Source organism: Panthera tigris, chromosome C2, assembly GCF_018350195.1.
Source record: "Panthera tigris isolate Pti1 chromosome C2, P.tigris_Pti1_mat1.1, whole genome shotgun sequence".
In the NCBI taxonomy this organism is placed as follows: Eukaryota; Metazoa; Chordata; class Mammalia; order Carnivora; family Felidae; genus Panthera; species Panthera tigris.
In genome coordinates, this window is record NC_056668.1 from 1,711,572 (window position 1) to 1,717,002 (window position 5,431).

The following is a 5,431-nucleotide window of genomic DNA, read 5'->3' on the forward strand; positions in this document are numbered from 1 at the left end:
TGGTGTGTCACGTATTTTGTATCTTACATGCGTGGAACCCTCACCAGACAATGTTATACAGCTGGCCACTGAATAACACAAGTGTGAATGGTGTGAGTCCATCTATGTGCAGATTTTAAGAATCAATACAGTATAGCACTGTAAATGCATTTCCTCTTCCTGATGATTTTCTTAATAACGTTTTCTTTTCTCTGGCTTACTTTATTGTAAGAATACAGTATATAAAACATATAACCTACAAATATGTGTTAATCGACTTGATCGACTAAGTCAAAAGTCATACATGGATTTTTAATTTTGGGGTGGCAGTCAGCACCCCGAACCCCTGCATTTTTCAGGAGTCAACTGTACTTTTTTTTCTTTTTTTCTTTCTTTCTTTCCTTCTTTCTTTCTTTCTTTCTTTCTTTCTTTCTTTCTTTCTTTCTTTCTTTCTTTCTTTCTTTTTTTAGAGAGAGAGGGAGACCCAGAATCCAAAGCAGGCACCAGGCTCTGAGCTATCAGCACAGAGCCTGACGTGAACCTCGAACCCATGAACTGCAAGTCAGATGCTCAACCAACTGAGCCACCCAGGCGCCCCGAGGAGTCAACTGTAGTTTTTATCAACATATTTTAAAGACCTTAAGAAGAGAAAAGTAGCCTCCAAATACAAAAATTGTATTTACGCAGATATTTCCCATTTCTGTTGCTCTGTCTTTATTCCTAAATGTCCACATTTCTGGTATCATTTCCCCTGAAGTCTTAAGATTGCTTTTAGAGCTTACCTGCTGGGGACTAATTTTCTTGCTTTGCTTCTGTATGACAATGTCCTCACCTCTCCCTCTTTCGTGGGGAATGTGCTGCCGTGGAATCCAAGGCTAACAGCCCTCTCCTTTGATCTCTGTGCCACTGTCTTCTGCCTCTGTGGTTTCTGGTGAGAAATTTACAGCTACTCAATACTTGTTCCCCTGCGTGTAATGTGTCATTTTTCTCTGCATGGTTTTGAGAATTTTCTCTTTATCTTTGGTTTTCCGCAGTTTGAGTGTGATGTTTAGGCTTGATTTTCTTTGAGTTTATCCTGTTTGAGGTTTACTGGACTTCTTGAATCTGTAAACTTATATTTTTCAGCAAATTTGGGAAGTTTTCAGCCATTATTTCCTCAAATGCTCTTTCTGTCAACCTTTCACTCCTGTCCCTCTGGGACTCCAACAATGCAGATGCTGGAACTCTCGATGGCATCCTGCAGGTGTCCGGTCTCTGTCTTTGCCAATCTCTTTTTTCCTCTTTGTCATTCATACTGGTCTTCAAGTTCACTCTCCTTCTGTCTGTACCATTTTCCTAGTAAGGCCATTCGGTGAATTTTTTATATCTGTTATTGTGTTTCTAAATGTAAATACCCATTTTACTCTTTTTCATAGTTTTTAAATCTCTGCTGAAAATTTTTCACCTTTGTTTTTGTTTCCAGAGTGCTTTCCTTACTTAATGGAGCGTATTTATGGTAGTTGACTTCAATGCTTTATTTGATCATTTCAACATGGTGGTCATCTCAGAGTTGGCATTGTTTATTATCTTTTACCTTACAAGTTCTTGCAGTTTTCTTTGGTATTATTGTTGTTTGAGTACTTCCGGATTGTATTTTACACATTTTCAATATTGCTTAATTCTGGATCCTATCACAATCTTCTCCAACATTGCTCATTTTGCTTTTGCTGGCAGGTCAGCTTGATTAGGGCAGAGCACAAATTCAGAGCCACTTCCTGTGGGCTCTGCTTCCCGCATGAGTTTAGTTCTCAGGCTTTGTAGTGCTATTTGGACCCATCTCACACTTGCATGCCCCTGGGTCCAGTCTTTGACCTTGGGAGTGGTCTACACCATGACTCAATTCTCAAAGCCTTTCCACACATGTCCAACCGAGGGGTGAGCCTGGAACTTGATACAAAGCTTTATGGGATCTCTTTCTTGACCCCCTTCTTATCGCCCACGTGCCCTGGCCTCCAGAGGCCTCCTTCCCTGCTCCTCTGGCCGTCAAGCAGGAGTTGTGACCCTCACCCCCTGCCGCGTGTGTCCTGTGCCTGCGTCACTCTGGGCCACAGTGAGGACAGCAGTAGCTTCTGCTGTTATAGCTGATGCTCCCACCTTCCTGGGAGCCCAGGTTTCGGGCAGGAGTTTGCCTCTGGGGCAAGACCGAGATGAAGAAAATGAAGCGGGACATCTTCCCCTCCTCTCTGCACCCATCAAGGCACTGCTTTCCCAGGCCAGGGGCCAGAGAGGAGGGCTTCTCTTGGCCACGCGCACCGTGTTGTTCTGGGGTGCAGAACACCTTGAGCTAAGCCAGGACTCCTGGGCGGGGGGCAGGACATTCCCCTCCTATCAGCCTTTCATCAGGGTTTGATTTCTCACCCCAATCTGTCGGAAAATTGCTCTATTTCACCCTGCGTGATAGCGTTAGCTGCGATGAGTGGTAGAGACGGGGTGGAGCGTGCCTGCTTTGTCTCAGCCGGGGCTGGAAGCCGCTGGTGGCTTTTTTCTCCTAAATATTCTCCATCTTGTTTTATTTCCTACAGCTTCATTGGGGTAGAATTTACATGCCAATATTCACTAATCGTAAGTATATACCGTGATGATTTTAGCAACTTTACGGGGTTGTGAAATCATCACCACAGCTCAATTTTAGCACATTTCCATTACCCCACACGCTCCTCTAGCTCGTGTGTAACCACTCCCTGTCAGTTCCTTTTTAAGAAAATGAAATATCTCAAGACTACAGAAAAGCGTGAGGACCGGCGTCACCGACACCCACGTACCCACCATCTGAGTCTGTCAGATCTTAACATTTGGCCTTACTTTGCCCAGTAGTTTTTCTCCTCAAAAATATAAAACTGGGGCACCTGGGTGGCTGAGTCGGTGAAGCGTCTGACTTTGGCTTGGGTCACGATCTTGCAGTCTGTGGGTTCGAGCCCCGCATTGGGCTCCGTGCTGCCAGCTCGGAGCCTGGAGCCTGTTTCCGATTCTGTCTGTCTGTCTGTCTGTCTCTCTCTTTCTCTCTGCCCCTCCCCCCACTTGCACTCTGTCTCTCTTTCTCTCTCAAAAATAAATAAACATTAAACAATTAAAAAAAAAAAAACAACTATATAAAACTGAAAGCCTCCGCACTCCGTTGCAGGACCACTGCCCCCTGGGCCCTCAGAGGGGCTGGTGAGCGGGTGTATTGCATCCCACCACACACGTCCTTCTGCAACTCGTGCGTTAAAGAACCTCAGTGTCAAGGTTTTGAATGGCGTCCTGTGGATACATACAGCTCCAGATTAGTAGCTACATCGCTGCTTATTCTCTCCCTGCGTGAGCCCGCCACGGCGTGCTGCCGATTCCTCTCCAGATTTGCCTCCAGTTTCTCAGGGGGCGGCGTTTTCCATCGATGCTGTCCTCTGGTCAGCATCTTCTTTTCTTATACCGGGTCCCTGAATTTGGCCTCCTGTGACTTCTGTGCTTTAGAACATGTTGAGATTTGGGGCGCCTGGGTGGCTGGTCGGTTAAGCATCCAACTCTTGGTTTCAGTTCAGGTCATGATCTCAAGGTTCGTGGGTTCGAGCCCCACCTCTGGCTCTGCGCTGCTGGTGTGGAGCCTGCTTGGGCTTCTCTCCCTCTCTGCCTCTCTCTCTGCCCCTCCCCTGCTACCTCTCTCTCTCTCTCTCTCTCTCAAAATTAAAAAGAAAATGTTGAGATTTCCTTTGTGGCTTAATACATGATGTGTTTGTCAATTAGGGAGAAGGGCGTCCATTCCCCAAATCCTCCGTAGGCCTGACTTGCATTTCTGTTTCATCTGTTCATTTCTGAGACAGGTGTGTTCAAGATGTTCGCTGCGTCTGCTTATGTATCTGTCAGTTTCGTTCTATGTATTTCGCAGCTATTTTGTTCAGCACAGGAAGACCTGTGACTGCTTTCTGCGTGCATTACAAACTCCGTGCCCCCATCGTTCCTTAAGCACTGAATGCTTTTGGCCTTGAGTTGTATCTTTTGAGACCATTAAAAAAAAATTTTTTTTGACACTGATTTAGTTTTGAGAGACAGAGAGAGACGGAACGTGAGCAGAGGAGGGGCAGAGAGAGAGGGAGACACAGAATCCGAAACAGGCTCCAGGCTCTGAGCTGTCAGCACAGAGCCCGACGCGGGGCTCGAACTCGCGAACCGCGAGATCATGACCTGAGCCAAAGTCAGACACATAACCGACTGAGCCACCCAGGGGCCCCTAAAATTTTTTTAATGTTTATTTATTTATTTTTGAGAGAAAGAGAGAGAGAGAAAGAGTGTGAGTGGGGGAGGGGCAGAGAGAGAGGGAGAGACAGAATCGGAAGCAGTTCCAGGGCTCAAAGTCACAGACCGTGAGATCACGACCTGAGCCGGAGTCGGACACGCAGACTGAGCCACCGCAGTGCCCCTTAAGAAGGCTTTTGGATGGCTCTCAGATATGACATGAAATATTTCTTATCAAATTGTCCATTGACGAGTGTGAGAAGCGACAGTGGCCCCCGATCTCCCGTTCCGGTTCCGAAGGATTTTTGTTTCAGATCGTCGATACTTTCACCGCTGTTTATGAAACCAATAGTTACGTAGGCTTCATCATTTCTGCGAATTTCCTTGCTCACTTCTGTGGGCTCACCGCGTACCCCTGCCGGGTTTATTCGATGGAGAGCGTCTTCTGCGCAGAGCGTAGGGAGCTAGGTGTCTGAGTCCTGGCTCATCTGAACATGCCTGGTTTCATTTCTTTGGGAACCTAATCCATTCGTGTCTCCTCTCCTCCCCGCCGTCCCCCCTCCCAGCCCCCCACCTCGTGGCATTTTCTTGCCCTCTGTTCTGTCCTTCGAGGGCGTCAGAAGCCTCCTGAGGGCACGCAGCGGCCTCTCGCCCGGCTGGTCGGGACCCGGAGCCCCTGTCGCTGGCACGTGCCCCTCTCTGTCCACGGGCCGCCGCTCCTGGGCTCTGGGGCTCCGCTGGGTGTGGGCATCGGCACCGCGTGTCTCCGTCTTCCAGCCTCCGTGCCGACGCCGGTCCTGCACTGCCCACCGGCTCACTCTCACCCTGGCATTCTGCTCCTCGGTCCCTGTCGTGCTTTTTATTTCCACGACCGAGGTCTGGGTCCCCGGCACCTCTCCCTCTCGCCTCTCCTGTGAGTGCAGTCTGCGGGCCGGGCCCCTGCCCCTGGGCGCGAGCCCGAGGTCCTCCGTCCCTGCAGGGCACGGCCACGGCCTCGCCCAGGGGCGGGCCCTGGGGGCCACCGCGCCGGTCCGCGGCGTGCTCCCCCCTCTCGCTGCCCCTCGCCGGTGGGTGGTGCGTGCGCAGGGCAGGGCGAGGGGGCTTGGGCCGACTTCCTGGGACACCCCCACAGGGAGCCCGTGCAGAGCTCGAGGGCTGGGGTCTGATGGGCCACCTGTGGTGCAATCAGCCACTTGCAACTACT